This window comes from Nelumbo nucifera, chromosome 4, assembly GCF_055504915.1.
Source record: "Nelumbo nucifera cultivar China Antique chromosome 4, China Antique-T2T, whole genome shotgun sequence".
NCBI lineage: Eukaryota > Viridiplantae > Streptophyta > Magnoliopsida > Proteales > Nelumbonaceae > Nelumbo > Nelumbo nucifera.
The window spans coordinates 23,760,088-23,776,539 of record NC_142652.1 but is presented as its reverse complement, the minus strand read 5'-3'; the positions used below and the strand labels follow the sequence as shown (position 1 = coordinate 23,776,539).

Genomic DNA, 16,452 nt, shown 5'->3' with positions numbered 1-16,452 from the left:
CTAATCTAATAAGATAAGTCTCTCTTAATCCTAATCTAATAAGATAAGATAATCTAATCTACTAACTTAATAAGATAAGATAAGAATAACAAGATAGTCTAATCTAATCTGCTGAATGGATAAGACTGTTGCTGCCGAATTGGATAGGATGAGAACACCAGATCATTGCTGCTGCTGCTCCCAATACGCGTCCACATCAGGGTACAATTCCCAGTCCGAGAAGTCTGGTGTCGCCCTATTCCCCCTAAAGTGGGTGCTTTCTGTTGGGAGGTTTACCATGGTGCAATTAACACCTGTGATCTGATGCAGAGGAAGAGGCCCGGTTGGTGCCTTTCACCTAATTGGGGCTGCTTGTGTGAATCAAATGGTGAAACTGCTTATCATATTTTTGTTTCCTGTCCTGTAGCTAGCAGCATATGGAATTGGTCTTTTTCTCTCTTTGGGTGCAGGTGGGATACCCCGGTGAGCTTGGGAAGACTGTTTGACGCCTCCACGTGGCCAAAAAGAAGAGGAAGAACTCTGTGGAGATGCACACGGTCAGCAGTACTTTGGATGTTATGGGAGGAAAGAAATCAGAGAATTTTTTGAAGGAAAGAAAAGGTGTAAGGAATTACTGATAGGGATTATGATAAAAGTGATCTCATGGGTAAAATCTTTGGGTTTATTCTCAGACTTTACTATGGATGATATAATCAGGAACTGGAGGACTGTAGCATCCTCGACATCAGCAAAAAAGGTGTTAAGAAGCTGGGATCCTCCTGAATCTGGATTCTTTTTTTTTTTTTTTTTGATCAATAACAATGAAATTTTATTTTATTAATGATTGAGAGAATCAGAATTACAAAGGAAGGGGCTAAAGAATCTTAACTCCCAACTACCCAAGGTACATCCTGACCATGAAGCAGTTACAAAACAGCCCAAAATATAGTGTTTCTGTTTACCTCCTGAATCTGGATTCCTCAAATTAAACTTTGATGGGAGCAGCTTTGGCAACCTTGGTGTGGCTGGAATTGGTGGGGTCATAAGAGATGACATGGGGAAAGTAGTGGGGCTGTATTCGGGCCCTATTGGATGGGGAGACTCCATTACAGCTGAACTAAAAGCAGTGGTCTTTGGAATACAAAAAACCATGGAAATAGGTGTGAGAAAGTTGGTTGTATAAGGCGACTTCAAAGTAATTATAAGCTGGCTAAAGCAGAATGGAAAGACTCCATGGGCATTCAGAAATGAGATCAAGAAACTTAATCACATTACCAAGGACATGCAGTTATTATTTCAGTGGACTCCAAGAGCAGCAAATGGTTTTGCGGACCAGCTAGCGAAGCAAGGGGCTAATAGGGAACATTGTTTTTGGGCTCAGTTGTAAGGATGTAAAGCAAAACCTTAGGTGGAATTTTAAAGGATAATGGGGTAGCCGAGGCTACTCAATTTCTGTACTAATTCTAATATCATTTTCTTAATAAAATCACCTTTACTGATAAAAAAAAGATAGAAATATATTGCTGAGGGAGAGATTTCCTTAGGCAGCCAATACAAATGATAGCCAAAAATCTATCACTTACAAACCTAAATTTTCATCCCATAACAACGAGCTCCAATGTCTACAAAAAACTTAAAGCTACAACCCTTAAAGAGGTTGTTGATAGATACCCATTTCACAAAGCACTGATTTCGCCAATGAGCCAACAAAGAATTCAGATTCTGAGGTGTAACCCAACTCAGATCAAACAAGTTTAAAACATGGACCCATATTCTGTAAGAAGCTGTAGAAAATTAGCAGATGATTCACAATTTCCTCATCTTCCTCGCACAGACAGCAGCGGTTCACCAAGGTCATTCCCTTTTTATCCAAGACATCCATGGTAAGGATTTTTTCTTTTAGAGCAACCCACATGAAAAACTGAGCTTTTCGTGGTATAGAGGTTTTCCACAGCCAGGTCCAAGGGGGATTTGGTTCTTCCGTTGACATTAAGGAAGACAACATCGATTTCACAGTAAAAATACCAGACTTTTCTTTATTCCATCTGATTTTGTTCATCTCCAAAGGATTCACCTTGGATTTGTCCACTACATTCAGTAGGCCCTTTAGGGAGTCTAACTCCCAATCGTTTACCTCCTAAAGAAAACTGAAGATTGATTTCAGATTTCATAGCATCCCTCCATTCTGGAATCTTAAGAGCTTCTGACATAGACCTGGGAATAGGATGAGAAGCAACAGAAGAGAGATAGGCAAAGTATGAAGGTGAAAGCAAACTGTAAGAAAGGTGCTTGGAAATGCAGTGTGCAGTGCACTTCCGTTTTCCTTTCCTAACAGCAATGGGAATATCAAGGTCAGGGAAGGATGAATCCAAAGGTGCTGAAACAGTACCTGTTGTCTCTTATGTGACTGGGAGTGTATGAGGCTCGTGTTGTAGGAGAAACAACCTGCACATTTCTGGATCTTTGCCTTTGATACACCTTGGGATTGAGGATAGGACGAGGAGGTAGAGTACTGGGACAAGGAGAATGGAACGACTGATCCACCCTTGATACATTTGAAGGAGAATCAGACACATCAAGAGACTCAATAGGGACAGGAAGAGGAAGAGCAAACACCTATGACAAATCCTCCCCCTGTGGACAATGTCCATCCGGAGAGGAACCATAAAAGGGGGAAAGCTCATCAAAGGTGACATCCATTGAGACATACCGATTGCCCGACTTTGGATCAAAACAACAATAACCCTTCTGTGTGGGGGAATAACCAAGGAAGATACACTTTTGAGCTTTGGGTTCAAATTTATGCCTTTGGACACTTGGAACATGTACATAACAGGTGCAGCCAAAGACACGAATAGGAACAGGAAAAAGGTCCTTGTCCGGATGAAGAAGATTGAAGGGAGACTTAAACCCCCTGGATGGCATACTGTTTATAAGGTAGGTAGCAGTAAGAACAACATCACCCCAAAACTTGGTAGGAACATGTGAGGCAAATAAGATACTTCTTGCAACTTCAACAATATGCCTATTTTTCCTCTCAGCAACCCCATTCTATTTTGGGGTCCTAGCACATGAGCTTTGATGAATAACCCCCATGTCAGAGAGATAGCAGAATAGGTTTTTCTCAAAGTATTCTTTTGCATTGTCAGATCTGAAGATTTTAATCCTGGTATCAAATTGGGTTAGAACAAATTCATGGAATTGTTTTACAAGTCTTGGAACTTCATCACGGGATTTCATCAAGAATATCCAAGTGAACTGAGAAAAGTCATCAATAAACAGGATAAAATATTTGTAGCCACCCATGGAGGGTAAGCGGTAAGGTCTCCACACATCAGAATGCACAATATTAAAAGGAAAAGAAGATCTTTTATTGCTCAAAGGATAATTGTTTCTACAATGCTTTGACAATTCACAAGACTCACAATGAAGACTGGACAAACTAATTCTCTTAAACAGTTCAGGGAATAGATGACTCAAGGCAGAAAAAGACAGATGACCAAAACGACGATGACACAACATAATCCGACTAACAGACTCTGAAGAGACTGATCCGAGAGCAACATTCCCAAGATGATCAGTGCATTGTCCCGGAGTATCAAGTAGGTATATTCTGTTCGCCTCATGGCCACTCCCAATCACCTTCTGAGACTCCAGATCTTGAAAAACACAGTAGGAAGGAAAAAATGTTACACAACAGTTTAGTGACTTGGTTAAACTACTCACAGACAACAGATTTGTATTTAGTTTAGGTACATGGAGGGCAGAAGGTAGGAACAAGGAATCCGTAGCCTTGATGGTTCCCTTACCAGAGATAGGGGCAAGTGAACCATCAGCTAAGGTGATTTTATCACGTCCAGGAAGCAAGTCATGAAACAAACAAGGTAGACAGATTGGCCATATGGTCAGAAGCACCTGAGTCAATAATCCAAGGGATCTTGAGATTACCTGAAGTGGTAGCATGATTGGCAGAAGCCCTTATACCTGAATGAGCAAATGCTGAAGCAGTAGAATTTCCTGAAAGGTTGGAAGGAAAGGTCACATCACTCAGCTGACTGATCATCTTCCCAAACTTTTCATATTCTGCTCTCATGGCTGCCAACTGTGCAGAAGCAGACATCTCTTCACTATCTGGCCCGACAGCTACATTTGCACTTCCTGATCTTTTACTATCATGTTTTTTCTAAAACCGACTGGGAACAAGATTAGGATGTAATTTCCGGCACTTGTCTTTGGTGTGCTTCGGCTTCTTGCAGTACTCACATATAACTTCTTTCTTTCCTGTGCCACCAAAAGTTCCAGCATTCCCTTTAAGTTTAATCCCCATATTGGCAAAGTGATCATTAATATCAACCCCTTGAACCTGGACAACCCTTCTGCTTTCTTCACTACTCACCAATGCATAAGCTTGTGACAAAGAGACACACTCCTTGGAAAGAATATTCTGTTTTGTGATATCATATTCTGGGTTTAGTCCAGTTAAGAACTCAAATACCCTGTTCCTTTCAACCAATTTTCTGTAGGTCCCTGCATCATTGGTGGTGTCCCAAGTTACAACTTCTATTAGGTCAATCTCTTGCCATAGGGACTTCTGGGTTGAGAAATATACAGCAAGAGGTTTCTCCCCTTGCCTTAAATTCTTTACATCACTTCTCAATTTATATGCCCGGGCCACATTGAGTTTTTGGGAATAGGTTTCTGCAACACTGTTCCAAATTTCTTTTGCTGAATTCATCCATAGGTAGTGTTGGCTGATTTGTGGCTGCATTGAGTTCACAAGCCACCCAATGACAGTGTAGTTTTCTTGCATACTTCTCGTAGGATGGATCATCTTCTGGGGGAGCCTTCTTACTCCCGGAAATGAACCCCCACTTTCCTCTACTACATACATGAATCTTTACTGATTGTGACCATGCCAGATAATTAGTTCCATCTAGTTTAACTGTGGTCACAGTCAATAAGGAATCACTTGGAGTCCCCTGAACCAGTCCATATTCAGCACCACTTTTGTTTTCAAACTCTGAGGAGTACATCATGTAAACACTCCAAATATGATTTCAGATGACTTTTACAAGTAAACTGAATGAGGACAAGCAATAACAGAGTTCAGCCGACAACAAGAAGGCAACACACTGAGTTCAGCCGACCACAAGAAGGCAACAAAAACTTCTAGGCACTCAGCCGAAGTACCTTTTCAAATCTGGACTTCAAGGTAAATACCACTTGGTATTGCTGAAATAGCCCTTTTTACAAACACAGTGTGGGCAATAGAGACAACCCCACTGTCAAAAAAGAAAAAAAAAGCCTCAAGAACAGTTCGTACAACCCCCAAAAACAGCCAAAAATAAGTAACAATCCACAGCCTTGTTACAAGGATGTTTCGGCAGTTTTGACAGTCCAAGAAGGAGTGAAAAAAAAACAGCCCAGAAATTTCTGGGTTAAACCAGATTCAATGGCAGCCGAAGGTAGTACAGAACAACCAGAGTTTTCGGACACTTCAACAGTCCAAACACAGCCGAGAGTAATACAGAACAACCAGAGATTTTCGGACACTTCAACAGTCCAAACACAGTCGAAAGTAATACAAAACCAGAAAACTGAGCACAACTTACAGTTCGAGCTTCAAACAGAACCGAGCTGTTCCCCTTCCCTTTTTTTTTTCTCTGATTCTTCCTAGCCACTGAACCACTTCTCCAAGAGATTCTAGGCTTGGGCACTTCCAATGACCTCCAAGAATCAGGCAATACGAGCCTAAGCTTCCAGCCCTAAAATATTGAAGTTCGGTTATGCTCTGATACTATGAAGAAAACTGAAGAGAGGAGAGCTGAGAGTTCGGCAATGAGGGTTTGAGAATGAGAGTTTCGAACCATCTCTCTCTCAGCACCCTAACACTATTTTATTAAGATATATTTGAATAATTACAAGGAGGCCCTTAGTTGGGCAAGAATTTACAAAGAACTTAATATAGACAGGATGGGCCCAGAATAAGGCCCATTATAGAAAAACATAAATAACAAGAAAGAATAAACAACCTATGGACCATTCGGCCCATCTTCTCTAAACCTCCCTTCTAAGTCTCGGTACCCAGATTGGATGCTCATTGGAATATTGAAGATAGTCTCTCACCCTTGCTTCTTTGTTGGCTGCCAACTCAAAAATAGAGGGGAACTCCATATGAAGGGGGTTGGTGCAGCACCAACCGTCCTTCCAAAATTTAATCCTTTCACCTGACCCAGGTTCAAAAGAGATATGTTTAAAGAAAACATCTCTATTCTGCATGATGCCTCTCCAAACACTTGTGCCATACGGTTCATTAGAGCTTCAAGATTTATATCCCAATGAATCTTCCCCATATTTGTTCGTGACTACAATCTTCCAGAGGTGATCCCTTTCTGTAGCATATCTCCAAAGCCATTTGGAGAGCAGGGCTGTATTTGTTTGGGATTAGGTTTGATGCCTAAACCACCTCTCTGCTCGGACTTACATACCTCTGACCAGGTCACCAAATGGAACTTCTTCTCTTCAGAATCATCCCGCAGGAAATCTCTTTTGAGTTTTTCAATGCACTTAGCTACTGATGCTGGGGCTTTATACAAAGACATAACATACATAGACATGCTTGATAGTACACTTCTGATCAGTGTGATTCTTCCTCCTTTGGACAGGTAAACCTTTTTCCAACCAGCCAATTTTTGCTTAATTCTTTCAATGACTGGATCCCATATCTCTTTTGCTATGCAATGAGCTCCCAAGGGAAGCCCTACAAATTTTGATGGCACCTAAGCTATACCACAGCCCAAGACTGTAGCTAACTCGTCAATTTGAGAGACTTCACCTACCGGAATGATGGTTGTTTTTTGCAGGTTGACTTTTAGCCCAGATACTGCTTCAAAACATATAAGGAGGCATCTCAGGAATAGCAAATCTCTACAGCTGGCCCTCGAGAATATTAAGGAGTCATCTGCAAATTGTAAGAGTGTGATCGGACTACTACTCTGAGACTGTGAATCCCTCCAAATGACCCCGTGACTCTGCCCTTTCCACCATTCTACTTAGGGCTTCCACTATCATGATAAAAAGAAAGGGGGACAAGGGGTCCCCTTGACGCAGTCCTCTCTTCACTGGGAAGAAACCTCTAGGTCGACCATTCACCATAATTGGGATTTTAGCCGCTTCCATACAGCTTCTGATCCAAGATCTCCATTTTAAACCATAATCCATTCTTCTCAAAATATACTGCACGAAGTCTCAATGGACATGGTTGTGTATGCCTTCTCTAAATTCAGCGTGCAGACTACTACTGGAATACCAGATTTAATTCTTGCATCTATACATTCGTTTTGCGATTGGTGCCCCATGTAGGATCTGCCTTCCATCCACAAAGGCGTATTGAGAGGGAGATATTAATGGAGTTAGGGTGTACCTCAATCTGTTGGCTATTACTTTTGCGATCAACTTGTAGATGCTGCTTACCAAGCTTATCGGCCTGTAATCTTTCAGGTCCTCTACTCCATTTTTCTTTGGAGTGTGGGTCACAAAGGTGGCCTTTATTGCACCCGCCACTTCAGCTGATGTCTGAAATTCTGAAAACACTACTAGCACCTCTTGTTTAAGGAAAGGCTAGCATTTTTTGTAAAATTCAATTTGGAAACCATTTGGCCCCGGAGTCTTGTCTTCAACTAAATCATTTATAGCCTGCCAAATTTTCCCTTTAGCAAAAGGTGCTTCTAGGGCGAGGAAGAAACCAAGAGCCGTTCAGACTACTGCAAAAGATGGAGAGAACTCGAAGCGCGGGAGGGTTCTAGAAGGTAAACCGGTGGAAAAAGGAGCTGAAAGTTGAGTCGAAGAGATTCTTGTTCGATCTTGAAAGGGCTGGAGGCAGGAACCTACTGAAACTCAGAGAAGAAAAGAGGGCGACAGTTCTCCTAATAGACGAAGTGGTGTTGTGGTTGAAAGGCTTTATTGATGGAGTGACTTACTCTATCAGAAAAGAAGGCTGGAGGAACTCCATAGGAGTGCACAGGAAAAGATTTGTAGTTGAGCTGAGAAGAAATGAGAGAGGATGGTTCATTGTTGTCATAGAATTTTTTGACAATAGGAGACAGATGGTTTGTTTTTCGGAAGGGAAGGAGCCACAGGGGTGGCTGGCTGTTGCAGATAAATTACAAGATTATCTAAACGAGACACAAGACGTGAATACAAAGGAGTCCAAAGAGCACAAACTTTCGATCCAAGAAGGTGACAGATGATGAGGAGCAAGGAAACACAAAGCAGAGTCCTTCCAATTGCGGAGAAGCTTTTGCTAGTTCGATAGGGGTGAAAAGGCTTTTGATGGAGGCGGAGAAGAATACCTGGGTGAGGAGAATGGTGGTAACGTAGGGACTCAATCCAATGTTGCATTGAAGCCCTTTTCTGAAAGGAAGGCAATCCTTGACGTAGGTGATGAGCAGTGAGATCTCACTACGTTGGATTCTGAAGAGGGTCTGCTCCAGCTTCAGAATTGGAAGCCACTCTGTAATGAAATGGAACTCAACCCTGGAAGTTTCATACTCAAGTTGTTAGGTCTTCCGTTTCATCTATGGAATGTGTCGAACCTGGAGAAAATAGTGAAGTTGTTGGGAGGAGCCATGGAGGAGTTTAACTTTCAGGATTTATACGCTGCTGAGGTTAAAATTGCAGGGGTGAAACCGGAGTTGCTGCCCAAATCAGTTGATGTGTTAGCTGATGGATGCGGTTTCCATCAGCTAACACATCAACTGATGGATGCGGTTTCCTCTGATTTCGGAAGTGGAAGCGACTCTTTGGGGAAGAAGAACAAAGGTTGAAGATGCTAAGGTGGCAGGCTGGTATACACGTGGCATGCAACCGGTGGTGAGAGTTATTGGCGAGCAAGGAGATTTATTTGGGGAAGCTGTAAAGTCGGCCAAGGAAAACCAAGGCACAAGTAAGCTAATTAAAGGAAAAAAATTCAACAAATTTTGAATTATTAGGAACAAAAGAGGGTCGGGTTTCCTAAGCTGATGTGGCCAAGAGGGGGAGTGGGTCGAGTAATTATAATATGAGAACTGCCTGCTCTGAACCGATCGGGGGTAGATGCGGTTTAACCAGTGGTGTGAAGACCGACCCACGTGATGTTTTAATTGATCACGTGGGTCAGGGGAAGCAACTCGCGACTATAGACAGCAGCTTCTGTCTATCTTCAAGGGGTTTCCTACAATGGGTACCTCGCACAGACGTGGCTTCGGACTTTGATGGTCACTCTTATTCAGACTGCCCAAACCCTAGGTATGCACGAGCAAATGTGGCGGAGAGGGACTTAGTGGATGAAGGTTGGGTAGCTTGCAATTTGGAGGAGGTTGAAGGGGAAGATGACTATGAAGTTTCCTCCAGTCTTGGTAGTGTAGCGGAAAGGGAGTTGTAGGTGGAAGAGATTGTAGCCAATCTAGACCTGGAACGATTTTTTACAGAAGAAGTAGAAAACGACATTATTGATGGTGTAACGACTCGACCTGATAGAGAAGAGGAGGCTGACGCAACTGAGCACAGATAAATCTTTGGGGGTGGAAACCTTTGCTCTCAACCAGAAGAACCATTGCCAAACTAGATTCCAAGGTAGTCTATATGTAAGGAAGTTTCTAATGATTCCTAGCAACAAAATAGAAGTATGTCAGTAAGGGGTAAACAATAGGGTGTGGACTCCGGCTGCCCATTCAGAATCAAGCTGAGGAAATAGATAACATTCACACTCCAAAACAGGGAATAACATACATTGTTACCAGTCATTGCAGTTCCCCCCAGAACCAGCAAAACTCAGGTATTTGTGTCAATTCGATTTTTGTTACTAATGACTGCTCTTTGTCTGTTGTGCCAGATTCCCTTCCCATTCCAGAGGACGGAGCCCGTGTTGAAGAAGAAGGAAGAAAAGAAAGCGGTAGAAGTGGAGATGACATTGAAAAAGGTGAAAGGGAGGAGGCAATAGAGAGAAATATAAGAATCTGGGAAATGTTAAAGAGGCTAGTGGATGAATTTGAGGAAAATAACTTACAGAAGGAGATGGCAGATGGGCTAGGTGTAGAAAATGAGAACAAGGGTGTAGGAAGTGGTGAGGGAATACGTAGGAAAGGAAGTCCCAATAAGTTAAGTGTGGGGGAGGGGAATAGTGAGGATTCCGTGGCAGCTTTTGTGAGGAACCTGGGGTGTAGCTTGAAAAATCCAAATGATCTGAAGATTTTCTTGCAAAAGGAGGAAGGTAAGGTGAGGAAGAGGAAACTGAGTGAGGCCGAAAGACTGATAAGGGATGCTGGGGGGGGACAAGCTTTTGGGTGTCAAAGGGGAAAGAAGGAAGGGGGTTAAGTGATGACCTATTGGGTTTGGTGGAGGAAAACAAGAAAGCAGAATGAAAATTGTTAGTTGCATTGTTAGAGGGTTGGGAAGTGCTAGGAAAAGAGCAGTAATTAAAGAGGTGATTAAAAAGATAAAACCATATATAGTTATGTTACAGGAGTCTAAGAGATCAGAATTTGATGCTAGATGGGCCAGGAGTATTTGGGGAGCTAGGGGTATCAGTTGGGTTACTGCTCCTTCTTGGGGGTCTACAGGGGGGGTATAATTACACTTTGGAAGATTGAGGTCTGCATAGGATTGGAAGAGTTGATAGGCCAATTTTCAGTATCTTTGAAGTTTAGGCAGGTGGAGGATGGATTTGAGTGGGTTTTAACAAATGTTACGGGCCTAATGATTATAGAGAGAGGAGGGTTCTGTGGGAATATTTGGGGGATATAAGGGGTTTGTGGGAAGGACCTTGGTGTATAGGAGGTGATTCTAATATAGTCAAGTTTTCAGAAGAAACAAATAATCCTAGCCAGAGGGTGACTACAAGCATGAGGAAGTTTAACCAGTTTGTGGAGATGTTTGAACTTAAAGAGATTCCTATGGTGCATAGTAACTTCACATGGTCCAATCTACAAGTTAATCCCATTTGTTCTAGGCTGGATAGATTTCTCCTCTCAGTAGATTGGGAGGAACATTGGGGTAATTTGACCTCGAGGACACTTCCTAGGGTAACCTCAGATCATTGGCCTATTATGATTGGAGATGAAGAATTGGGAAATATAGGGCCTGCCCCGTTCAGATTTGAAAATATGTGGTTACACCACCCAGATTTCATTAATAAAATCAAGGAGTGGTGGTTAGAAAGTGACCCCTCAGTAGAATGGTATGGGATGAGGTCCGTAGAAGTTACAATTTTTGAAGGGCAAAATTAAGGAATGGAATAAGCTTGAATTTGGGAGGCTAGAAGAAAGGAAGCAAGCTATGATTGCACAACTGGAAGATCTGGATGTGAAGGAAGGGAGGACAAAGAACAAAGGTGGAAATTGCGAAAACAATTGGAGGATGAATTGCTCAAGGAGGAAATTAGTTGGAAGCAAAAGTCAAGGTGTAAATGGTTAAAGGAGGGGGATAGGAATACCAAATTTTTTCATGCTATGGCAAGTGGGAGAAGAAGAAAAAATCTCATCTCAAGCTTGGAAGTGGAGGGGACAATCATTTCTAATCATGGTGAGATTGCTAGGGCCTTTGCAAACCATTTTAAATCTATCTATAGGAAGCCTTTAAGTAATAGGGTGTGGAGTGGCCAAATCTAAGTAGAAGGGATAGGGAGTGGTTGGAGAGAAAGTTTGAAATGGAGGAAGTCAAAGAGGCAATATTCTCTATGCATAGATCAAAATCACTAGGCCCAGATGGTTTTACGATGGCATTCTATCAAGACTATTGGGAGATTTTGAAAGAGGAGCTAATGATGGTCTTTGATGAGTTTCACAGAAGAGGAGAGATCAATCTGGGGTTGAATTCTACTTTCATTGCTTTGGTTCCCAAGAAGAGAGAAGCAACACACCCAAGGGACTACAGACTAATCAGTTTAGTTAATAGCTTGTATAAGATCATTGCGAAGGTCTTGTCTATTAGAATTAGACAGGTACTCACTACCACTGTGTCAAATAACCAATGAGCTTTTGTGTGAGGTAGGCAGATAACTGATCAAATACTTATAGCAAATGAGAGTGTGGACGACTTCAAGAAATCAAGGAAAAAGGGTGTGGTTTGTAAGTTAGATTTGGAAAAAGCCTATGACTTGGTAGATTGGTCCTTTTTGTTGGAGGTGATGATCAATTTTGGGTTTGGGGATAGATGGTGCAGGTGGGTGCTAGGGTGTATTAGGACTTGCCATTACTCTATTTTGGTGAATGGAACGGTGGTGGACTTCTTCCCGGCATTGAGGGGAATAAGATAAGGAGACCCCCTTTCTCCTTTCTTGTTCACCTTGGTTGCTAAAGTCTTGGGGAGATTGATCTCTAGGGCAGACTCTAGGAGCTTAATCAAAGGGTGGAGGGTAGGCAGGGAGAATATACCACTCACACACTTGCAGTTTGCAGATGATACGATTCTTTTCTATGAGGGTAGGGGACATGACTTGGATTAGGAATTTGAAACACATTATACAACTTTTTGAGCAAATGTCAAATCTAAAAGTTAACTTTGATAAAAGTTGTGTGGTGGGTGTGAATATGGGGGAAAGTGAGATCTTTGCATGTGCAAACATTTTGGAATGTGAAGTGTCGGATTGGCCTCTAACTTACCTCGGTCTTCCTCTTGGAGATAATCCTCAGAAATGAAGTTTTTGGACTCCGGCTATGGAGAGGTTTGAAAAGAGACTTGCATCTTGGAAGAAGAATTATTTATCTCTAGGAGGAAGAATCACCCTAATCAGGGCTACCTTAGCTAACCTGCCCGTTTATTACCTTTCAGTTTTTAAGGTGCCTGCAGGGGTGGCTGACAAGTTGGAAAAGTTGATGAGAGATTTCTTGTGGGAGCCTGGGGAGGAGAAAAAGGATCATAGAGTTAGGTGGGAGGTGGTGTGTAGAAGTAAGTAGGAGGGAGGCTCAGGGATTGGGAATATTAGGAAGAGGAACTTGGCTCTACTAGGGAAATGGCTGTGGAGATTCTCACTGGAAAATGAAAAGTTGTGGGCTAAGATAATTGGCAGTATTCACGGGCTTGCAGAGAATGGATGGGACTCTAGGGTTATGGCTATGGCAACAAGAGCATCACCATGGAAATCAATCCATGCTATTTTGCCTCTATTCTCTCCTTGGATCAGGTATGACTTGCACTTGGGTAACTCAATTAAGTTTTGGGAACATGTGTGGATTGGGGATCTTCCGTTGAAAGACCAATTTCCGGCCCTTTTTGCAAACTCCACCTTCAAAAATGAACCAATTGCCACTTTCCTTGTTCCCTCAAATTCAAATTTTGGGTTTGGGTGGAACTTGGGATTGAGAAGAGCCCTCAGGGACACAGAACTGAATTGTACCTCTAATCTCCTGTCCATTCTTGATGGGGTTTTCTTGGAGCCGACAAAAACGGATAGTAGGATCTAGACCTTGTCTCCTTCTGGATCCTTTACTTGTGCCTCCTTCTTTAAAGCCTTGTTGCATCTGGAAAGTCCTATTGGCTTGTCATTCCCTGTCAAGGATGTGTGGTGTCAACCTATACCTTTGAGGGTTGGGAAGCTTTTCTGGAAAAAATTAACACATGTGACTTACTTCAAAGAAAAAGACCCAATAGTTGTTTATCTCCACACTGGTGTATTCTCTGTAGAGTTGATGGTGAGTCCGGTTACCACTTACTAATATCCTGTGTTTTGGTAAAAAATATTTGGGAATGGTTTGCTTCTTTGTTTGGGTGCAGGTGGACTCCCCCAATGAATGTGCAAAGCTTGCTTACCTCTTCCTCTGTTAACTACCCAACAAAAAGATCATGGATCATGTGGAGGTGTGTGAGAGCTGCTGTTTGCTGGACAATATGGGAAGAAAGGAATTCAAGGATTTTCTTAGAAAATGAGAGAGGGTTGGAAAATATGTTGGAAGTGATCCATATAAGGGTAATACACTGGTTGAAGACAACGGATGAGTTCACAGATTTTTCAACAGATGATATGTTAAGGAAATGGAAAGAAATTGCAAGTTCAGTCTCGACTAAGAAGGCCCTGAATACTACATGGAATCCTCCTCCTCCTGGATTTATCAAATTAAATTTTGATGGTAGTAGCATGGGGAATCCAGGGCCTTCGGGTATTGGGGGGGTTTTACAAGATGAGAATGGTAATATAACAGCTATGTTCTCTAGCTCAATTGGAGTGGGGGATTCATTGAGGGCTGAGGTGTTAGCAGCCTTGGAAGGGGTACAAAGGGCTAAAGAACTAAAGGTCAAGAAGCTGATTGTAGAGGGAGATTCTGTGGTGGTAGTGAACTGATTGAAAGAAGACAATTCTAAGCTCTAGAGTTACAGTAATGAGAAGAGGAAATTCAAATGGTTGTCCAAGAATATGGAAGTTCAGTGTAATTGGGTTAAGAGAAGTGCAAACTCGTTTGCTGATGGTCTGGCTAGGCAAGGAGTGAATAGGATTTCTGGGTTCGGGGCTCAGTTGTAATTGTTTTGTTCTATTTCAGCTTGGGATTTATCCTTTCCCTGGGGAGTTAAGATTCTTTAGCTCCCCTTTTTTTGTAACCTTATTTTATTTAATGAAATCTGTTGTTATTGATAAAAAAAAGGTGCTTCTAGTGCCGTAGCCTCAATGTTCAGAAATCTGGGGAAAATCCAATCCATCCAGACTGGGTCTCTCTATTTCTTTTGCTGAAAAAGTTCTTTGTAGAAATTGACAACCGCCTCTGCAACTTCCTTGTCTCCTTCGTAATGGTTCTCCCTTATGTTAATCTGGTTAATGGTATTCAGTCTTCTTCTAGTGTCCGCCACTTTGTGGAAGAATGCTGTGTTATTATCTCCCTCTCTTAACCATTGAACTCTCGATCTTTGTCTCCATGCAATTTCTTTCATGCGGGACAACCTGCAAAATTCCTCTTTGGCTACGGCCCTTCGCACAAGTTCCTCCCTCGAAAGGCCACCAGCTTCCTCTTTCATCTCCAGATGTTTAAGCTTTTCCAGCCATTTCTTTTTTCTTAAGGAGATACACCCCAGTTCTGTTTTGCATCACTTCTTAATTCTCTGTTTAAGGAATCTTAGCTTTGGCCATAGCACAAAATCCGGTTTTCCTTCAAATTCTGCCTCAGCCCACCACTGTTCCAATTTTTCTTGAAAGCCAGGAATTTCAAACAGCATCAGCTCCAATCTAAACGGGCTTCCCTTCCTCTAAGTCGATCCTATTTCTAGTAAAATTGGTCTGTGATCCAATGTTGGCCTCGACAAAGCTAGTTGATTGATCTCACAAAACAAATCATCCCACCTCCTGTCGATAAGAAATCTGTCCAACTTTGAAAGGAACGGATTTCCCCTCAGGCTGCTCTATGTAAACTTGGCTCCTTAGAGTGGCAGATCCATCAGTCTCCACTTGCTTACAAAATCATCAAAACCTTCCATTTCCCTCATTCTTCTCTGCTGCCCATTTTTCTCATGACTAAAACGCACAATATTGAAATCCCCAGCTGGGCACCAAGGAGCATTCCATCTTGCTGGAATTCTGTCCAACTCCTCCATAAACTCCCTCTATAGGTTTGACGACACTGGGCCATACATAGTTGTTAAAATCCACTGGGCATCGTCAACAACGTTTTTTAACAGAATTGAATTTGGGAACATACCCGACCAAAAATCCATTTTGTTGAAAAGATTCTTGTCCCATGTCACTAGTATGCCTCCCGACACCCCTGTAGACAGGAGAGTGATCCACTCGCATGTTCTCACAGACCACACCTCTTTCATCTAGCATCTGTTCCAGGTTGATTTTTTCGTTTCTTGTAGCAAAATAATACCCGACTTCCTGCTATCAATTAACTTTTTTACTCCCGCTCTCTTGTTGGGGTCTCCTAAACCCTGCATGTTCCAAGAGAGAATTGAAAAATTCATTGGGATGAACGACAAGAGTTTTCGCTCCATGCACTCCTTCCCATGCATTCCTTTTTTCAATTGCTTCAAATAGTGCCAATATCTGCTCTTCTTGCCCCTCCATTGAAACCCCTAGAAACTTGCTGATATCCCCGAGGTTTTCTATCACCTAGTCGGAGATGCTACCTGAGGCCTCCTGGTTTTGTTTCTCTTGTCTCTCCACTTTGTCAGCTCAAGATATTTGATGCATCACCAGAGCCCTTTGTTCTCCTTCTTTTCCATCTTGCCACCCACATCTTCTTGAACTTTCCCCGTTCCCCCTAGCTAACGGCGAAATTGACAGCGCCTCTTCCCCTCTTGCAGATCTTTGCATTGGTTTTGCTGCAATATTGCACCTTGTTTATTTGGACCAATAGACGGAATATCTTTTCAGTCTGGACTATACAAATATAACAATTTACAGAAAGCTCGATTTTCTCAATGACTTGATTTGCAGCCTCAAGGAGGATCATCTATATAATTATATAAACATTGAGATAACAATAATTTGTGGTAAATGGGATTCCTTTATAA

The 16,452-nt window shown here is 42.2% G+C and overlaps 1 protein-coding gene across 3 annotated transcripts in view; it reads left to right on the top strand.

The window, feature by feature from the left end:
- The window catches only part of TGH (SWAP (Suppressor-of-White-APricot)/surp domain-containing protein), a 64,868-nt gene that overhangs the window by 26,280 nt on the left and 22,136 nt on the right, over window positions 1-16,452 (top strand). The gene's annotated exons all lie outside the window — the stretch shown is intronic.